The sequence below is a fragment of the Bufo gargarizans genome, chromosome 7 (genome assembly GCF_014858855.1).
Source record: "Bufo gargarizans isolate SCDJY-AF-19 chromosome 7, ASM1485885v1, whole genome shotgun sequence".
NCBI classification, from domain to species: domain Eukaryota; kingdom Metazoa; phylum Chordata; class Amphibia; order Anura; family Bufonidae; genus Bufo; species Bufo gargarizans.
In genome coordinates this window covers 115,863,283-115,885,839 of record NC_058086.1, presented here as the reverse complement: position 1 = coordinate 115,885,839, position 22,557 = coordinate 115,863,283, and positions in this window count along the sequence as shown.

Below are 22,557 nucleotides of genomic sequence, written 5' to 3'. Positions count from 1 at the left end.
GTTACTTTTATGAATTTTGTGTCGCAATATTTTAAAACCTATAACTTTCATTTTTACATGTTTCATTTATATATACAGTTTATTGATACCTTTGTATTTTATTTTTGGGAGGTGAAGTGACCAAAAACCAATAATTCAGTTTGTTTATTTTTACCTATTATGACATTCACAGTCATACTAATTATGTTTTTTTTTTCCATGTTCATATCTTCATGTTTATGTTACTCACACAGTGTAGAGTATAAAAAGCCTCATCCCGCATGGTCTCCGCCATTTCAATATGAACTGAGCTTAGGGAGAGACGTGACAAGCGCTTATGTGCTAGGGACAGTGTTGCAGAAAGCTTTTAATTGTAGAATATTGGATACGGAGAGTGCAGGGACAGTGTAGGTTGAGTGTAATCGCAGTGTGCATCTTGCTCACCTGCTACCACAATACCAGTTAATCTCTTAATTTATATATAAAATTACTGTGCCTCAGTATTAAAGGATAGTCTAATATATCAATGTCTGCATCGTGTTGAACTGCTGACACAATATTTGTTAATCTTTTAGTTGATACTGTGGTGATGTGTACAGTATAAGTGGTGGGAGGAGTGTATATCCCACCCAGATACCTCAGATGGGTGAGATAACTGAAATCCAGAAAGCTGCAGTGGTTTCAGCAAAGTGTAGTTTGTGGAGACAGTTTTGTCTAGATATTCTGGCCTGGATTTCATGTGGACTGAGGAATAGGTTTGGTAGTGGGATCTGCCGGTCCACACCCTTCCACTACATGTATTGTCTTTTGCCGGAGGTGATTGCAGGTGAGGCCTGCTGCTGTAATCAAGGAGGGATAAAACTACCCACTGTGTATTACTTGGGGAGAAAGTCTGAGGAAGTCTGAGTGAGAGGGGAGCCTGAGAGGCTCTGTGTGGTCTCAGCCAGGAGGTCTGAGGGGCCACAAGGCTTTGTAAAGCTTGAAGTTTGGGGGGCCCAGTGACGCCTACGGAAAGAGGGTTGCACGGTCAGAGTCAGGAGGACTTCTGGACCATCTCCCCCTAAGGGTGCTGGTGTGGCCACAGCCTGGAGGCTGCTGGACCCGGATCTAATCCCATGTGTGAACAGAGCTCTATAGGTGAGGTAGAGACAACACGTGTATTAGGTAGAGGCCATTAGGGCATATTTTTTTTTTTCGAAGTTTATGTTTGTGCTGGTGCCGAAGTGCCAAAATAAAGCACCATTTTGACCTGAACCCTGTTGTCAGAGGATAAGTCTGTGCTTGCGAGCTACCGAGAGAGAGAGCGGCCTAAAATATCTCTGTGTGCATCTTGTACAACTGCTGCGACATTCAGAGTTAATCTGTTACATTACTGGTACAGTTACTGTACACTATGGTCAACAGCAGGGGCGTTGCTAGGGTCTCAAAAGATCCCAATGCATATGGCCCAATTCTCTAATTTAATAATATCCCAGTATCTATTAAGGATCTCACGCACCTTCCTACTTTTGTTATCAAAGGTCCCTATGATTCGTAGGGATGAGTTACGTTCCTCATTTCTCCCAGTTGATCGCGGGATCAGGAGTTCAGACCTATCCCTATGTAAAGCATGCTTATAGGCCTCTGATAGGACCTGTTGACGGTAGCCCCTCTGTGTGAACCTATTTCGTAAATCCCTCGCTTGATGGTGAAATTCATTCACGGTTGAACAGTTTCTTCCGATACGAAGGTATTGTCCCTTGTCAATGAAGATTAATCTCTCATTTATTCATATACAGGAGGCGGGAGCTGCAGAATCACATCGCCGGCTCCCGACCTCTATGAGCAGTAGCTGCGATCCACGGCACCTGAGGGGTTAACTACCGCGGATCGCAGCTATTGCTCATAGAGGTCGGGAGTCGGCTATGTGATCCTGCAGCTCCCGCCTCCTGTTCAATTTGTAATTAGAATGAATGAGAGATTTCTCTTCATTGGTGGCGCAGTGGTCACAGCTCCTCCCCTCCTCTTGTCCCCTGTCCTTTCATTGGCTGCAGCGGCAGCAGCACAGGGGGAGGAGACACTGCTTCCTTCTCCCCTGTGCTGCTAAGGGGAACACGGAGAGCGCTGACAGCGGCGCGATCTGTGTTCCCCATACGCTATCGGAATATCAGCAAAATAGATGCAGATACCAATAGCGGTCAAAATCCTGAATATCGGCCGATAATATCGGTAAAACCGATAATCGGTCGATCCCTACTCCCTCCCTCAGACACCTTCAACATACAGTCCTATGTAATAATAAAATCACCACCTCCAACATGCAGTTCCATGTAAATAACATTACCCTTTAACATTCAGTTCCATGTAAATAGTATCACTCCCTGCCCCAGCCACCTCCAACATGCATTCCCATGTAAATAACATGGCCCCCTCAACTTTCAGTCCCATGTAAATAACATCACTCCACCCCACTGTCCCATATAAATAACTTCCCTCCCTTCAGCCCTAACATACAGTCCCAGTTAAATAACTACAACTCCCAGCATTGCTCTGCCTCTCACACTGAGTAATCTACCTTTACTTACCTGTCCTCATGTAACAGCACAGCTTCTTCCCAGGACTCTTCACTGCTGAGCTGTCCTCTCCTGCACTGGTCACATGATGGTGACATCATCACAGGTCCTTTTCAGCTACTGCATTTAGCACTGATCACATGACCTGTGATGTTATCACAGGTCCTTCAGCTCTTGCAGTGCATTAGATTCAATTGTATTGCCGTCCTGAGGACAGCAATACAGTTGTATCTAGCAGGCACGCAGGACATTCTGTCACACTGGCCCACACCCCTTCTCCAGCAGTCAGGGTTCATCAACGTCAGCAGGAAGAAGCTGGTATTAATTCCCATGGACTTTAATGTCGTCTATTGCTCCTGGTGCTCCTAACCCTCCTTCTCCTTAATATTTGTTTCGACAGCAATCGATCACCAAGGTGATTGCAAAAAACTAACAGTATGCATGCACTCATCCAATGGCGCAGAACATGCACTTGGCCAAGTTATTGGTTGATATATAGAATTACTGTGCCTCAGTATTAATGGGCAGTCTAATAATATATCGCCGTCTGCATCTTGTGGAACTGCTGACAGTCACAGTTAATCTCTTATTTTATATATAGAATTACTGTGCTGCAGTATTAAAGGGCGGTCTAATATTTCGCCGCCTGTATCTGTTGTACCCCAGAGTGGGCACTACCATTCCTACACCCTGCGAATAAGGTGATGCCAAACGTGATTTTCTTTTTATCTACTACTTTTTTTTTTTTTTAAGATTTTTTTTATTATTATACAAAACACATTAAATATTCAGTATCAGACCGTCCAACGGGTCATTACAATAGTCCTTCACATTAACATTTTAACCCTCCTTGCAAGGCAACCATCAGGTCGCTGCCACCGGAGTGCGGCAGCCTGATGGTTAAGAGAGGGAGCCCCCTCCCTCTGTTAACCCATTTGCACTCGCTGCTGACGGCGGCAATTCAGGAACAGAGCCGCTGCCATCACATACAGCAGGGGGACCTCACAAGGGGGCACAGGTGAGGGATGGGCACACAGATGGGGGCAGGGGACACTCATGAGGGCAGACTACATGGATGGGGGCAGGGTGGCATAGATGCCGGCAAGGAAAGAGCATGGCCGGCAAAGACAAAGGGAGGGAGCATGGGGGTGGAGGGCACAGATTGATGCAGGGGGCACAGATGGGGCCAACAGATCGGGGGCACAGAGCACATACTACCTGATTTCAGGCTCTCATCTGCAGAATGCAGATCAGAGCCTGACACAGGCACTTTTACACTGCACAGACTAACCAATTGAATCGATCGTCTGCAAGGGACCACTCTGATTGGTCCCTTGCCAGCATTACTGGACTGTACATTGTCCGTGACAGTGGCAGTGCAGGGGCAAAAGCTTTAATCCAAGCGTTTTGCAGCGCTTGGATTAAAAAGTTGCCATAATGTTTATATACATGCTATCTGCACGGGGCATGTGCAGATAGAACATATATAGCCGAATGGCAGTCGGGAAGGGGTTACTATTTCAATTGTTTAGACATTTTCGAAAGAGGAGATAACTAATTTTTATGTCATATTGGGAAAGGGTGGGGATTTAACCCTTTTGCTGCCAGTGTCGTAAATGTACAGCGCTGGAACAATGTACAAACATGGTGTACGCATGTTTGTAAATTGCAGCTGGTGTGATGGCCAGTGGGTATTCGCTGTTTTAAACAGCAGAGACCCCGACCAGCAATAATGACGATCGCGTTAATTAAAGCCTTTAAATGCTGGCAATTGATTTCAATGCGCTGGGCCTCCCTAAAGAGACCTAGGGTATTGAAGCTGCAATTATTATTTTGACCGCCAGGTTAACATAAGAAATGAGCAATTCTCAGTAATAAATGGATTAATTCTCCATAATTGTTGAGAATTAAAAAAATATATATAATTGGATTTTGCACACTCAAATACAAGCTTCAAAATTCTAACAAAAAAGGGAAAAAAAGGAAATATATATATATATATATATATATATATATATATGTATATATGTATGTATATGTATATTTGTGGTCATGGCTACGGCCAAGAGGTATCTGAAGAACCCTAGGGAGAAAACAACAGGAACAACCTAACCCAGCTAGGCGTGTCTTAGCTGACCTAACTAAATGGCTTGTTGTGTGCCCTAAGCCATGATCGTGGGTAGGCCATTAAGTGGGCAAAAACCAAGCCAAGTAGGGTAGAAAAGGAATTTGAATGGCATGTACAAAGTAATCCCCAATCCAACTGCAAGGCATCCGGGATCTAGAGCGAAAATTCGGGGTATGTGAGGCAAGACCAGTAGGAAACCTACAACCCATCTTGTGGATGACAAGGCCAGAGACATGATGCTCAATATTGCGGATACTGCACCAAAGCGGAATGGAGGACCGAGAATACATTGTGGATCATAAAAACCAACTGAAACTTGTAAAGTTTGGTTCTAGTGCGAGTACTAGCAATGCCCTAGCGTCAGGAGATCGTGGGACCAAAACCTAACTGCCTAGACTATGGAGGAATGAGGGCCAAAAAGAACCATGTAGATAGGAAGAGAATCCTTGAATAGTTACCCAGACAACAGCTATCCGCGCTTTGTTCTACTGTGCGCCCCTGAGAATTGTTTTTACGCTTGAGACGTGAAGACCAACCTACTATCTGAATCTTCTACCGTGAGGAAATGCTGGACCTTGTCCAAAATCCGATTCAACGTGGTTGTAGGGAGTCGGAGGTTAGTGCGGCAAGAAGCTATGAAGCCATAATATACAAGATTCTGTCTATGCCCTCCCATGAGTGAGGGAATGCAATGCAATGAAGCTACTGGCGAAAATGAATTCCTGGTCGTGGTAAAAAGGCAAAGACTGCGCGGGGACCTGGTTGACAAGATATGATCGACTACGATCAGAGACTGAAATGCTAGAGCGAATTGCCCTACTTGTTCTTCCTCTGGCAGGACCTGAACGAAAGCATGAACAATTAAAGAAAGACGAAATATCTGCGTAAGACATGACAATAATGCTGTAGGGCGAACCGGACCAGTTTGCGGTAAAAACATAAAATGAGCGATCAACATGGATTATTAGGAAATTAGGGAAGCAGGTATGTATGCGATACATAGGGGCCAAATCAGCCTAGAAGCCATGGGGCCGAAGCAGTCGTCGGGCCCCCGAAGCCATGGGGCCGAAGCAGTCGTTGGGCCCCCGAAGCCATGGGGCCGAAGCAGTCGTCGGGCCCCCGGAGCCATGGGGCCGAAGCAGGCCGTCGGGCCCCCGGAGCCATGGGGCCGAAGCAGGCCGTCGGGCCCCCGGAGCCATGGGGCCGAAGCAGGCCGTCGGGCCCCCGGAGCCATGGGGCCGAAGCAGGCCGTCGGGCCCCCGGAGCCATGGGGCCGAAGCAGGCCGTCAGGCCCCCGAAGCCATGGGGCCGAAGCAGGCCGTCAGGCCCCCGAAGCCATGGGGCCGAAGCAGGTCGTCGGGCCCCCGAAGCCATGGGGCCGAAGCAGTCGTCGGGCTCCCGAAGCCATGGGGCCGAAGCAGTCGTCGGGCCCCCAAAGCCATGGATAAACATGGAGCGATCAACATGGATTATTAGGAAATTAGGGAAACAGGTATGTATGCGATACATAGGGGCCAGCCTAGATGCACAGATGGACAACCAACCAGGCAATCAGCCCAGCAGGACTGAAAACAGTCGTCGGGCCCCTGAAGCCAAGGGGCCGAAGCAGACGTCGGCCCACCCGAAGTCATGCGGCCAAAGCAGTCATCGGGCCCCCGAAGCCATGGGGCCAAAGCAGTCATCGGGCCCCCGAAGCCATGGGGCCAAAGCAGTCATCGGTCCCCCGGAGCCATAGGGCCGAAGCAGGTCGTCGGTCCCCCGGAGCCATAGGGCCGAAGCAGGTCGTCGGGCCCCCGAAGCCATGGGGCCGAAGCAGGTCGTCGGGCCCCCAAAGCCATGGGGCCGAAGCAGGTCGTCGGGCCCCCGAAGCCATGGGGCCGAAGCAGGTCGTCGGGCCCCCGAAGCCATGGGGCCGAAGCAGGTCGTCGGGCCCCCGAAGCCATGGGGCCGAAGCAGGTCGTCAGGCCCCCGAAGCCATGGGGCCGAAGCAGGTCGTCGGGCCCCCGAAGCCATGGGGCCGAAACAGGTCGTCGGGCCCCCGAAGCCATGGGGCCGAAGCAGGTCATCGGGCCCCCGAAGCCATGGGGCCGAAGCAGGTCATCGGGCCCCCGAAGCCATGGGGCCGAAGCAGGTCGTCGGGCCCCCGAAGCCATGGGGCCGAAGCAGGTCATCGGGCCCCCGAAGCCATGGGGCCGAAGCAGGTTATCGGGCCCCCGAAGCCATGGGGCCGAAGCAGGTCGTCGGGCCCCCGAAGCCATGGGGCCGAAGCAGGTCGTCGGGCCCCCGAAGCCATGGGGCCGAAGCAGGTCATCGGGCCCCCGAAGCCATGGGGCCGAAGCAGGTCGTCGGGCCCCCGAAGCCATGGGGCCGAAGCAGGTCGTCGGGCCCCCGAAGTGATGGGGCCGAAGCAGTCGTCGGGCCCCCAAAGCCATGGGGCCGAAGCAGTCGTCGGGCCCCCGAAGCCATGGGGCCGAGTTCAACTGCATGACCTGAAAAGACGAAGGGAAACGTGACAGAAAGAAATAATTACTCTTACCGGTAATTGGATTTTCCTTTAGCCTCCACAACGGCACTACGTGGAGGATTACCCCGCCTTCTTCAGGGACAGGAAACAGCTTTCGAGCCCAGCCAATAAAGGGCCCCCTCCCTCTTACCTTGCCAGTTAGTAACCTAGTACTCAAAGATAGATGCAATAATTCAAATTTAATGAAAATAACATCAAATAACAAAATCGTTCAACATACGAAGTCAGGATTAATTCTCCTGAGCGTAATAGAAATGAAAACGTTAAATATTCAAAATCATCCCCTCTTTTTTTTTTTTTTTTTTTGGGGGGGAATTCCTCGTGCCGTTGTGGAGGCTAAAGGAAAATCCAATTACCGGTAAGAGTAATTATTTCTTTTCCTGACGCCTCCACAACGGCACTACGTGGAGGAATAATATAGAAAACATGATTAGGGTGGGACAACTGCCGACAGGACTTTGCGTCCAAACGACAAATCTCTATCCGCAGAGACGTCCAATTTGTAATGTTTAAAAAAGGTATCTGGACTGGACCATGTGGCTGCCCGACATATTTCTTCTATCGAGGCCGAGGCCCCTTCAGCCCAGGATGTGGCCAATGCTCTGGTGGAGTGGGCTCTCAACAAGGGTGGAGGGGCTAGTCCTTCTGTTTCATAGGCTAGGACAATGCAGGCTTTAATCCATCTTGAGACGGAAGTCTTGCTAGCTGCCTGTCCACGATGTAGACCCAGATATTGCACAAGTAGCTGGTTCGACTTCCTTAGATCCTTTGTGGCCTCCATATATTGCAGGATGCATCTTCTAACGTCTAGGTTATGAAATAGCTTTTCCATCTCCGAGGATGCCTGGGAACAGAAGGAGGGGAGAGTAACTTCCTGTTGACAGTGGAACTTTGTTACAACCTTAGGTAGAAATTCAGGAGCATGTTTCAATATGATTCTATCCTCTAGAATTCTGAGATAAGGAGGAAGGATGGAAAAGGCCTGAATCTCCCCTACTCTTCTTGCTGTGGTGATAGCCAACAAAAAGGTTGTCTTGAGAGTCAATGTTCTCAAGGGGATTTCAGCTATAGGCTCAAAGGGTGGATGCATTAATCTGGATAGTACCAGATTTAAATCCCAGGGCGGAACTGAAGATCTTAATCTTGGACGGATTCTAATTGCCCCCTTAAGGAACCTTTTGACGACATTTATGTCCGATAGCTTGGTATTTAAGAACGCACTTAAAGCTGCTACCTGGACTTTTAGGGTACTTACAGACAGTCCCTTATCCAGACCCGCTTGAAGGAAGTCCAAGATTAGCGCCACTTGAAGTTCCCCGGAAGGGTCATATTTATCGCCACTAAACCTCAGAAAGGCTTCCCAAGCTCTCAGATATATCCTTGACGTAACATTTTTTCTACTTTGCAAAAGGGTGGATACTACCGCCTCTGAAAATCCTTTTCCTCTCAGTATACTCCTTTCAGCCTCCAGGCTGTTAAGCGAAGCTGGGCGACTTTTGGATGAACAACTGGGCCCTGAGACAATAGATCCCGCTGGGGAGGGAGGATCCAAAAGTCTTTCCCTGCCAGGTTCTTCAGGACTGGGAACCACAATCTTCTGGGCCAGAACGGTGTTATCAGTATGATCTGGGCATTTTCCCCCAGGATCTTGCCCAGTACCCTCTGTATCAGGGGAAAGGGCGGAAAGGCATAGAGAAGTTGTTGGGGCCAAGGAGTTGACAAGGCGTCCACACTCAAGGGGCAATCTAAGACTGAGAGGGAGAAAAAGTCCCTGACCTGTGCGTTCTTTCTTGTGGCAAACAGGTCGACACTTGGAGTGCCCTATCTGGAACAGATTTGCTTGAAGACTTGTCTGTTCAATGTCCATTCTCCTGCCTTCAGCCGGTCTCTGCTGAGGAAGTCCGCCACCTGATTTTCCTTCCCCTTCACATGGGTTGCGGATAGAGACCGTAGGTTTTTCTCTGCCCATCTTAGGATTTTTGCTGTCACTAAGGAAAGGGAGCGACTCCTTGTTCCCCCCTGCTTGTTCAGGTAGGCTACAGTTGTCGAATTGTCGGATAGAATCTTTACATTCTCCAGGAGGACGCAAGGGGCAAAGGCTTTTAGGGCTTCCCATACTGCGGTCAACTCTCTCAAATTTGACGAGGCTTGTCAAAGGTGAGAATTCCATAGGCCCTGCTGCAACTGTTCTCCCATGTGGGCTCCCCACCCGTGTTGGCTGGCATCCGTAGTGATGACTACTTGATTTGTCGGCTTCCAGGCCACTCCTCGGGAGAGATTTGATCGATTCATCCACCAAGACAAGGATATCTTTATACGAGATGGAATTTTCACTCTTTTGTTTAAGGAGGTCCGTTTTTTGTCCCAGCTCTCCAACAGAAAGCACTGGAGTTCTCTTGTATGGTGCTGGGCCCACTGTACCGATGAAATCGTTGAAGTCATAAGACCCAGGATTGTCATTATCTTTCGGAGGGAGGGACGTTCCTGTCTCCGGAAATTCTTGATGCTGGAAATCAAGGTGTCCTGTTTTTGCTCTGGGAGAAAGGAATACATTAGTATTGAATCCAGAAGAACTCCCAAAAATGTCATTCTTTTTGAGGGCAGTAGACACGACTTTTCTCTGTTGATCATCCATCCTAGGTTGGTCAGGGTGTTCTGTATAATCTGTAGATGACAAAACAAGCGGTCTTCCGATGGGGCTGCAATCAAAAAATCGTCCAAGTATGGGATCAGTAGGATCCCTGCCAGATAAAAATGTTTTGCCACTTCCGTCATGACCTTTGTGAACAGTCTTGGAGCTGAACTGAGGCCAAATGGAAGAACCTGGAACTGGTAGTGACATAGGGATCCTTTGAACCATATTGCCGTCCTCAGAAACTTCTGGTCTTTCTTTCGGATTGGAACATGGTAATAGGCGTCCGCCAGGTCTAATTTTACCATGAAACAGTCTTTCTGAAGGAGGCTGGTCACAGACTTTATTGACTCCATCTTGAACCTTTTGTACACTATGTACTTGTTCAGGGCTTTCAAGTTTATAATTGCTCTGAAAGAGCCGTTCGGCTTCTTTATTAGGAAAATCGGTGAATAAAACCCTTCCTTTTGTTCTTCTACTGGTACAGGAACGATGGCTCTTTTTTCCAGCAGGAGTGATATCTGTAGGTCCATAGCCTCTTGATTTTCCCCTTTTTGTTTTATGTTCTCCATATATCGGTTCGGGGGATAATGATTGAATTCCAGACTGAATCCATTTTTTATCCCCTCTAGTACCCAGGGGCAAGCTTGAATGTTCTCCCAGGCAGAGTGGAAAAACCTGAGTCTTCCCCCTACGGCCCTTCTGGCATCATTGGGAGGAAGTGCGGGCGGACTTGTCGGGGTTAAACAAGAACCCCCTTCCCCTCCCTCGGGTAGACTGCCAAGACTGCCCTGAATCTTTCTTTTTTTGGTCAAATCTCCCACGTTTTTGGGGACGAAAGGAACGTCTCTTGTAAAAAAACTTCGATTCAGTGGGAAAGCCCTTTTTTGTATCTGAGGCTTTTTCCAGGATGTCGTCTAGAGCTGTGCCAAAAACTCTGTCACCTTCACATGGTAGAGAACAAAGCTTATTTTTTGACGCTGTATCACCTGACCATGTACGCAACCAAATAGCTCTTCGTGAAGCATTGGATAGGGCCGCTGTTCTGGCCGACAACTTTACTATATCGGCTGAGGCATCGGCGATAAAATTTGCAGCTTGCTTCAGTATTGGGATAGAAGCCAGGAAATCCTCCCTGGGCGTGCCGGATCCAATATGCTCCTCTAACTGTTCCAACCACAGAGACAGGGTTCTGGCGGTATAGGTGGCAGCAATACCTGGTCTCAAAACCGCGGTGGAGGATTCCCATGTCTTTTTTAGGAGACTTTCACACTTTTTATCCATGGGATCTTTGAGAAGTCCCAGGTCTTCAAAGGGAAGGGCAGATTTTTTAGAAATCCTTGCCACGGGGGCATCTACCTTAGGAGTTTTATCCCAGGTGGCCGAGTCCTCTTCTCCAAATGGATATTTCCTTCTGAAAATTTTTGAGGCGGATTGCCTCTTTTCAGGGTCTTTCCATTCGTTTTGGATTAAGGTTTTAATATTAGCGTGGACCGGAAAAACACGTTTTTTCTTGTCCCCTAGAGCTGCGAACATCTGATCTTGTACAGATAGTGGCTCTTTCGCTTCTTCCAGGTTAATTGTAGCTCTGATATTTTTTAGCAAGACTTCTGTCTCTTCTACCGAACACATGGGTCGACCATAGGTGTCTACCGAAACATCAGAGTCTGGACCCGATGAAATTTCTCCTTCATCCAAGTCGGAAACCTGCTCCACAACGGAGGCGTTAGAGGTAGGAGGGTCTGGGCTGTATGGTAGATAGCTTTGCTTCTACTGCTGACCCAACTTCTTCTTTAATGATATTTCTCAGAGTCTCCACCAAGGAAGGAGTTTCTTCTGAGACTACTTTGTCACAGCATTTTTGGCATAAAGATTTTTTGAGAGCCAGACAGCGTTCTTTTGCACATAACACATTTTCTTCTGATGGATGGCTCCTTTTTAGAAGATTCTCTTCCCTAGGAGACACAATGGCAAGAATAGTTTTATCTATCTCCCTTTCCTTGCTTTTTAGGAACCACCACCAGAAGAAAACCCAGTGCAAATAAATACGGGTGCATGGACACACAAAACACCTCTCAAACATTTGAGTAGGGAGGAGGCTTACCGGGCTAGAAGGCCTGGAGGAATCTGTGGGCTTTATGGGGGGGTTATCTCCGGCTTGCATCGTCGCTCTTCAGGTAGGCAGAGAAGCACTTTAACTGCAGGCCTCTGGTTAGAACGCCGACGATTGCCTCAACTTCCGCCTTAAACATGAAGCTCCGCCCCTCCTCTGCGTCACGCCGGCCCCTTCTGATGACGCGATCCCCACATCATAGAGGCCCGCGATATGGGAGGAATATGGGAGGAATATGGGAGGAATATGGGGGCGTGCCCCGGCCCAGGCACGCCCCCTTAAGCAGCACAGAGACGCCGGTTCTCACAGAACGCGGAAAGAACAGCCCGGGGTGACCAGCGCAGCTGGCGTTTCACCAAGGGGAGGAAGGACCAAGATACCCGGTCCCGCGACCCTCTCCCCTGCGATGGCCCTCCGGCGGCGCCGGGACAACAAACCTAAAGGCCACGCGGATCTGCTGGTGCTCGAGATCCCGACCTTCTGAGGGACAGGAAACAACTGGCAAGGTAAGAGGGAGGGGGCCCTTTATTGGCTGGGCTCGAAAGCTGTTTCCTGTCCCTGAAGAAGGCGGGGTAATCCTCCACGTAGTGCCGTTGTGGAGGCGTCAGGAAAAATGGAGATAATAACGGACATTAACTAAAATTAATAACATAGGCTGGTAAGCAGGTAAAGATATGAGTCATTCAAAAGCATAGCTGCACAGGTGGACAGGCAACCATTGGTCAGACCCCTGAAGCCATGGGGCTGAAGCAATTAAATTAAGTAATTCAAACGTAAGCCGGACCTGATGGCATATGAAGCGACTTGAATGATTGGATTGGCTATAAGGTGGCCTAAGGAACATGACTGCCGACAGGTGTTAAAAATATAGACATTAGTAATCCGAAGCACGTGCGTACATAAAACACTAACCACCGCAAACCATAAACGTAAACATGAAATGCCTGAGGCATTGCAAGTTCGCTAAGAGAACTCTCTTATCGTGACAAACAAATGAACAGCTTGTGAAAACCAATGTGAGACCAATCTGAGTGAATACAAACCAGAAGTAAAAGGAGACCAGTCTGAGTGATCACGGACCAGGATTAAACAGAAAGTAGGCCTATAGAATGTGACAGACCACCGAGGAAGGGAACGTAAGCCTGAAAAGAACGCAGTTATGTTTGTCAGGAGAGAGGTACCAGAGCGGTGGGTGCAGACTGCCCCTGTGAGATTGAGCAAAACCATGATGTAGCAATAAACAGGAGAATGCAGCTTTGAGTGGGAGCAGAGTACAACACATGATGTAACAACAAATGGGTGAATGCAGCTTTGGATGTGAGTGGTACCTAAAAACATGGTATAGGCACAGCTCTGAGTATGGGTAGCGTATGAAAAGCATGGTATAAAGCAGACGTGTAAATACAACCTGAAAGCGAGCAGAGTATTGACGTGATGCGAAAGCAGACATGTGGACGCAGCTCTAGTAGTGAAAGGAGTATAGGACAAGATGTGAAAAGCAGACATGCGGACGCAGCTTTGGATGTGAACGAAATATTAACTTGATGTGACCGCAGACATGGAAAGCGGCTTTGGTGAATGGGGTATACGACCTGGTGTAGCAGTAGAAGTGTGAACACAACTTTGGGTATAAGCAGAGCATGAAAATTGGTATAACCGCAGCTCTGGTTGTGAGTGGAGCAAGGTGGGAACACCAGGGTGGTGCGTCCAGAGCATGAAAACGGAGTAACAGTAGCAGCTATGGCTGTAAGCAGAGTATACAACATGTAATAACAAGCATGTAATACGGATCCGGCTGTTGGCTGGGGACAGAATGAGATGTAACAGCCAACAGGTAAGTGCAGCTTGAATGTGAGACCAATCTGAGTGAATACGAACCAAGAGTAGAAAAGTGCAGTACAGTGAAGACGTGCGGATGCAGCATAAGACATTAAATAAAAGCCGAAAGTGTAAAAGCCGCTCAGGATAACAGCGGAGCATGAAAGTATGAGATTGTGGAGAAGCTCTGCCTGTATATTTATGTTTAAATTGTTCTGGAGCTGTCATTTGGCATTCCGGGCACTAGAGGCCGCTGTTTTGCAGCACAGTCAGCATGCTTCTGGGTGAACCAGTAAGTGTTGATCTGACATGGTGGAAGGATTGTGCTGTGAGGGGCTGAATCCAATTCCATCCTGGCTTGCGGATGTCCGGCAGTGAATGGACACTCAAAGGAAGGAGAGCATCTGCTGTCCCCAGTCAGGATCCAGCGCTTTGAAAGAGAGGTTGTCCCAGGAAGACCAGTTCCAGTGTATGGACAGAAAACCTTAGCATCAAGCAAGGCCGCACGGTTGCTGAGAGCTTGGTGGCCATCCTGGGTAAGCGGCATCCTAGGGCCCAGAACGGATGCAGGTCAGTACACCTGATTACCAATTGTACTTCACTGTTTGGCACCTAAAGTAACGAGAGACTAGCCTAGGACTTGTATGAGCTAGTTAGATAGGGTTATAGCTTTGTTAGGCCTTACTGTACTGGACTGCAGCGCAGTAATTGACTTGCAGGCTCTGCTGGGTCTGCCACCGGTTAGGTGTGTCTTCTATAGCGGCACAGTGCGACTTGGAGGCTCAGCTGTGTACGCCAGCAGGCTAGGCCTGTCCCTTGGACAGGGACGGTGACTGTGGGCCTGGGGTATTACTTATACTGTTTGTACTTGTGTTAATACTGTTTCCAAAGTAAAGTTTATATTCTTGCATATAAAGCTGGTGTCAGTGTTGCTTCCTTGTCTGTGACTTTGCTGTATCCTGGGGAGCCCACCCCGGTACACGGCTTATGAAAGTGAAATACATGAAGTTTAAAGATGGTGGTAGCGGGGGGAAAGAGGGGGGGGGGGGGAAGACACATGGCAAGGAACAGCTACAGCAAAAGGCCCAAACAATAAACGCTGCGTCCGATCTCCAAACATGACGTCAGGTGCAGCCCGGGTAACTCTTACTTCAGCCGGATTGCTGTAAAGAAACTTTTCATACGAGACGAACGAAGCAAAGTGAAACTTGTAAGATTTATAGGAACCAACTCTTATTACCAACAACCAAAAATGAAAAGCAAATGGAAGTATTTAGGCCCAAACGAGCAAACCTGAGGTAGCAGATTCTGAGGCGAAGCCTCCCGTTCACTAGCAAAGTCGGATCCGACCGGCCTGGAGAGACGGCCCCGGCCCAACCTACTTACGTAGTATGACGCGTGCATGCTATGGTAGCAGAGAGCAAAATAACAAGCTCTATTCTGGCTCCATGCTGCAAAGAAAGACTCCTACCACCAGAGAAGCTAGTTTGCTAATGACACCCAGCAGCAGCTGTGCACCTGAAAACACACACCTGTGAGTGAGGGTGTGGCTCGTATATGAAGAGCCTCTGCCCCTCCCACAAATGCAGGCTGACTAATCAGCCTTACCAACATATATATATATTAGGGCTGCACGATATGGGAATTTTGTGCGATTGCGATTAGGGCCCTAAAAATTGCAATAACGATATGCGATGCGATATTTTAAAGGAATTGTGCTAGAGGTCTATTTGCTTGGATTTTCCCATATGAGCCGCTGACGCGGCTGGGTATGACATAGTTATGGGGATCTGTGGATGACGCTGAGTTGTGGGGGATCTGTGGAGGACGCTGTTATATGGGGGATCTGTGGAGGACGCTGTTATATGGGGGATCTGTGGAGGACGCTGTTATATGGGGGATCTGTGGAGGACGCTGTTATATGGGGGATCTGTGGAGGACGCTGTTATTTGGGGGATCTGTGGAGGACGCTGTTATATGGGGATCTGCATTCATGCATTCTGAATGGAGTGAAATCCGTTCAGGATGCATCAGGATGTCTTCAGTTCCGGAACAGAAAGTTTTTTGGCCGGAGAAAATACAGCAGCATGCTGCGCTTTTTGCTCCGGCCAAAAATCCTGAAGACTTGCCGCAAGGCCGGATCCGGAATGAATGCCCATTGAAAGGCATTGATCCGGATCCGGTCTTAAGCTAAACGTCGTTTCGGCGCATTGCTGGATCCGACGTTTAGCTTTTTTAGAGTGGTTACCATGGCTGCCGGGACGCTAAAGTCCTGGCAGCCATGGTAAAGTTTAGCGGGGAGCAGCATACTTACCGTCCGTGCGGCTCCCGGGGCGCTCCAGAGTGACGTCAGGATGCCCCACGCACATGGATGACGTGATCGCATGGCACGTCATCCATGCGCATGAGGCGCTCTGACGTCATTCTGGAGCGCCCCGGGAGCCGCGCGGACTGTAAGTATACTGCTTCCCCGCTCCTACTATGGCAACCAGGACTTTAATAGCGTCCTGGGTGCCATAGTAACACTGAAAGCATTTTGAAGATGGATCCGTCTTCAAATGCTTTCAGTACACTTGCGTTTTTCCGGATCCGGCGTGTAACAAGTGGAGTACACGCCGGATCCGGACAACGCAAGTGTGAAAGAGGCCTTAAATGCTTTTTATACTGAGAGCCAGTCAATTGTTTTTGTGGTTAGGCTTTGGTGAGTGTACCTATTTATACATCTTAGGGTGGGTTCACACTAGAGTTAGGGATTCCGTTATGGCTTTCCGTTATAACGAAGTCTATGGGGAGAAGAACAGATCTGTCCTTCCGTCTTATGGATTCTATTATTTTCCATTATAACGGAAAGCCATAACGGAATCCCTAACGCTATTGTGAACCCGCCCTTACTGCTTAGGCTACTTTCACACTCGCATTTTGGCTTTCCGTTTGTGAGATCCATCATGGGGTCTCACGAGCGGTCCAAAACGGATCAGTTTTACCCTAATGCATTCTGAATGGAAAAGGATCCGCTCAGAATTCATCAGTTTACCTCCGATCAATCTCCATTCCGCTCTGGAGGCGGACACCAAAACACTGCCTGCAGCGTTTTGCTGTCCGCTTGACGAAACTGAACCAAACGGATCCATCCTGGTGCACAATGTAAGTCAAGGGGGAAGGATCCGTTTTTTCTGACACAATCTGGCACACTGATCCGTCTCCCATTGACTTTCAATGCAGTTCATGACGGACCCATCTTAGCTATGTTACAGATAATACAAACGGATCTGTTCATGACGAATGCATGCAGTTGTATTATTGTAACGGATCTGTGACGCATCAGCCCCAAAATGCGAGTGTGAAAGTAGCCTTAAAGATTGCCTGTCACCTGCAAAATTGGCTTTAAAGTAAGCATACTGCCATGGAGATTAAGTGGTCCAAAATGTAAAAATAACAAAAAATTAAGCAGCGTTCAAAATGAAGTGAAAAAAAGAAGGCCCCCTTTATTCTTCCTAGCTGGAATGTTTCTGCCCTGCACAATAAGGCCTTTGTCAACCTTGTTTGTTATCATTATTATTATAAGGGCCTCTGGCCAAAGACATGGAGGAGTTTTGCACCATTTCTTCTGTTTACTTGTGCTGTTTTTTTTTTCCATCATTGGTACATGACATAACTGTATTTGAAAATCCAGCCCTCCATTCCTAAGAAATGCTTTTTATTTTTATGAAAATAAATTTTTGGGTGCACTCTGGGCAGAGTCTCTCCATTTGGTGAACCATCGCTTCACCAGTAACACCACCCAGTGCCCTCGTTTGATTGACAGTCCCTTAGGTTTCAGAATCAGTAGCAATGAAACGGGGGAAGCCAGGTACACCAGAGTGGCTTTGCTTTTTTTTTTAATAATGTTTCATTTATTTATTTATGTTTTCATTTTTGTGTTCATTTATTTATTATTATTTTTTAAACAAATTTCCAATTTCATGGTCTTGAATGTTACCACTGACCTAAAGTCAGGTAAGTTTAGAATGAGTAGGATGGGTTGGGTACACTTTTACTTTCTGGTTTGAAAACCCATGGTGCCAAACCGTGTGAAAGCATCAATTAATTATCAGAACATTTCAGAGCACTAGAGGGCAGGGAATACTTGCAGGAGGCAATAAGCATAAAACTCTTACAAATGTACAGTAATTGAGCGCAAAAATTGGCCAAGACATACACAATTTTTAGTACAGCAGTGAGGTCAGTATGTATGTGTAGGATGTGTTCTGTGAGACATGGCCCAAGATATGGGCTTCTCAACATGGATCCTCGTGTCATGCTGAAAAATGATGGTGTAAATAGCACTACTTACTACTATGGGTCAATGTGCTATCCATGTGCAAACGGACATATAATATGGGCATGTGAATGAGCTCTGAGTTACTGCATATTTACTGTTAAAAAATAATACACTGCACAATATACTTTTTTCACTGAATGCCCCTCTATGGATTAGTGCAGAAAAAATGGAAACTCTGGCATATACCATAGATCAGAGGGCAAAATGACACTGTGTTGGCCTATATTGGTATAATGGAGGCCTATGGATCGGACTCTTTCACTGCAGACACAATATGAAAAGAGCCTTATATGACACATTTGCCACTGTATGCTATTCTTTGCACATAATGCATTACTGGGTGTGAGATGACTTTTGCATATCGAGTATGTTTTTGGTGACTAAGTAGTAACATAAGGGGTTGTCTAATGCCATTGCAGCTATGGTGCAGTTCATGCCTCAGTTTTCCAAAATCATAGCAAATATGCTACTGAAAAATGAAGGAAAAAACCACAAAGTGCCAACAACATGTAAACCCTGCCTAATACTTTATCTCCCTTTGTGATCCACACCTAGTGGACCTACATCAAAAAACTTGATCAAACCGGAACATGAAGGACATTGTTGTGATTTGCTGTCCTGAATCTAAAGTATTTGTCTACATTATGCTAAGAAGTAGGGACATCATCCATGACCTCTGAGTATGGTTATAAGGCCATATAGAAATAATCTGTAATTCTGTAAGAGGGGATGCTAAACAGCATATCCCCTCCCCCTATGTAAAAGACGTGCAATCATCCAATTTAAGGAAAATGTTTATTGGTTATTGCCTTATATATATATGTTGTGTATGTTATGCATATTTTGTATTATAGTGTAGAGCCCTGTCAGAGCAGCTTGGCAGCAGGAATAATACTTTCCTGGCTTCCATGCAGGACTATGAGGTGGACATGTACATTTTGGAAGGAGGGGGCAGAGGTGAATCTTTATAGAGGCTGTGTTTGGTGCCAGAAGGTGTATGTTTGAGATCTCATGAGGTGCCTGGGGAAGCTATCATTGACCCATGAAAGCAGTAGGCCTGAGCATTACTTGCATGTGAATGGGGATTTAAACAATCCTGTTCAAATTCTTCAGACGTTCTTCACAGTACTTCTATAATGTTATCCATATTTCCAGGATCGGCACAGGAGGGCATCTCTTCTACATCTTCTGTCCCTACCAAACCTTTGTCTGCCTTTTGTGCACTACAGCACTAGGTTGCCAAGGCTGTTTTCTGACTGCCTTATTGTTGCGGACCCTTGGACTTCTCTCTAACCTGTTTATTGCTTTACTACTGGCGTTGCAGAGACCTGGAGTTCCACAGATTTGACTCTGGCTTGCTCAACATTTTGTTCCTTACTTTGCCCTTGGATTGCTAACACTTGTGGTTTTAAGGCCCTCTACCCTGACTTGTTTAGGTCTTTATTATTCTCTTAGGTATAGGGACTTCTGCTAACCTCCAGTTGCTGACCTCTGCCTGTCGTTGGACTACAGCTCACTGTCATAAACTCCAGACCACTACAGGTTAGTGTAACCTGGTGATTTACTGCTGGAAAGTCCATCCTTGTGGGGGCCTTGGTGAATAATGCATCTGCAAGCAAGTGCAGATGCGGTGCGATATTCACGCATGGTTGCTAGGAGATGATAGGGATGAGCAACCCCGGACCCCATTAAAGACCCCATGGTTATAAGGGAAAATAATAGCATTCTTAATACAGAATGCTTACTAAAATGTCGATTAAGGGGTTAAAAAAATAAATAAAAATTTACTCACCTTATCCACTTGATCGCACAGCCAGCATAGTCTGCATATGCTGGCTGCGCGATCAAGTGGATAAGGTGAGTACATTTTTATTTATTTTTTTAACCCCTCAATCGACATTTTAGTAAGCATTCTGTATTAAGAATGCTATTATTTCCCTGATAACCATGTTATGAGGGAAAATAATAAAATATACAGAACACCTAACCCAAACCCGAAATTCAGTGAAGAAGTCCAGATTTGGGTCTGGGTACCACATTCAGTTTTTTCTCATGCGCGTGCAAAACGCATTGCATTGCAATGCATACGCAACGCATCCAGGACGCCCTTGTGAAAGAGGCCTTAAAGGGACAAAAAACATGAAATAAAATTAACAGTTTAGAAAAGAAACTAATATTTCCTAAAATTATTTAATGCAAAATGTAATACATATACATCACACAATCGTAAATAAATAGCATATACACACACATATTTGGTATTCTCATAATTATAACATCCTGGACGTTGTAAGCTGAGCAGTAATGTGATCAATAGTACTGTCAGAATGTGTGGAGGCAAAGGTAAAACTCTTGTCTTAAGGGGCTAATAAAGGTCAAAGCAGTGGAGTAATTTCTTCAAGTTTAAGCACGAAAGTATTATTTTTAGTGGAGCTGGTGCAGCAATTAATGCCTTTGAGGCTTAGAACAGCCTGCAAGGCTCACTTTGAAGAAAATCCTAGAAAATGAGTAGTATACAGGAGGCAAGGTTGATGGAAACCTGCACTACAAAAATAAACCTAATAGCTGTAAGTTAGGTCTCATGCACACGGCAATTGCGGTCCCTAATGCATGGGTGACATCCGCGCAGCGGGCCGGACCCATTCGGACCCATTCAACTTGAATGGGTCCATGGTCAGTCCGCACAGCAAAAAAAATGACATGTCATTTTTTTTGCAGTGCGGAACAACGGAAAGAAACACCACGGAAGCACTCCATAGTGCTGCCGGTGTTCCGTTCCATGACTCAGTTTCGCATCTCTGGTATTGCAGACCCATTCAAGTGAATGGGTCAGCATCCGTGATGCGGGGTGCACATAGCCGGCGGTCGTGGATTGCCGAGCCGCCGTTTGCGGGCCGCAATACGGCCACGGCCACCCAACGGCTGTGTGTATGAGGCCTTACTCCGGGTTGTATTCTCACAGCAATGGGAAAACAACAAATTATTTTTGCTCAATAACAAGGATCTACTATATGCAAACAGTAAGACTCAAGGTTTATACTGGGTCTTACAAATTAGTGTATATTGGCTTAAAATGGCATCTGTCAAGCATGGTGGAGACAATGTGATGATCTGGGGGTGCTTTGGTATTGGTAAACTGGGAAATTAGCTTTTCATCTCTCTGTAAATGATTGACCAGTGTAATCACCAGATCTCAACCTTATTAAGCCATTGTGTGAGAAACTTGGCTGCATGGTCCAAAGAAAAGTCTCCATCAACATAATTCAGTTTATTGGAGGAGTGTCAGGAAGCATGGGGTGACAAATCTGCAGACTGCCGCAACAAAATGACAGCTCAAACTGTAATTTCTGCAAAAGTGTCAGTTGAAACACTAAATCATAGTTTTTTCTAAGCAGAAAAACATTAACTATTAGTTGGCGTACTTTGTGGCAGAATGTTGTCACATCTCAGGCCATGCCCCTTGGTGAGTGAGCTAGGTGCAGTGGATTTATCTAAAATTAGATGTATTAAAATTAGGAACATTTTCCAACCAGGTCTAGGTGCAATCATATTAGTAAATGTAATAACTTGGTTATGTTCTTATTAATTTTAAAACACCTTTAAGATTTTGTGGAAATGTTTGAACAGTAGTGTATTGTGATTAGAGATGAGCGAATTTCAAAAAAATTCGATACGGACGGTTCGCCGAATTTTCTGAAAAGATTTAATTCCATCCGAATTTATTTGTGGCAAATCTCATTAAAAAAGAGCTTCCTGGCTGCAGAGAGCCTGTATAGTGGTGTAGAACACTGTGCCTTGCAGCAACATGCATAGGGAGTCTGCTGTGGTAGTGAAGCAATACTGTGAGTGAGTATGACATGCAGATGACAGGCGTTGCTCTTAGAATCACTGCACACTTCACTTATTTGGGCAGTTACGGGGCCAGAACTGACAAAATAACTCAAGTGTGAACTCAGCCTTACAGGTCGATGTTTGCGTCAGGTATAAAGAACCGTGCAGAGGCCCAAAATCCTACTATAGCGTGAAAGAGCGCACTTCTTTTACCCCTTCGTTAGCTGATTCCACATAGATGTCTACAGAACCTGTTCTATTAAATGCTTATACAAGTATAGCCCCCCTGACAGAGTGGAGAGGGTGTCAGCAGTAAGTTTGTGCTGACGTCACTGATTATTTTGACCTTCCTCTGATCCATCAGATCAATAACCCCCCAAAAAACGAATTCTGTTTGTTGAGCATCCGGCTTCACTCTGTCAGCATTTGGTCAGTAATCCATCAGTATTGCTAAAGCCAAAATAAACAGGAGTGGATCCAAAACAGAGATAACACGTGAATGGAATATTTGCATGTCTTCTGTGTTTTGTACCCACTCCTGCTTTTGGCTACCAAATCATAAGCCAATTCTGATGGGACCATACAGGCCTTATAGCTGCTACACAGACAGGATCTGTTGTGCGTCTCATTTTTACTTCCTTCTGACAGATCACAATAAG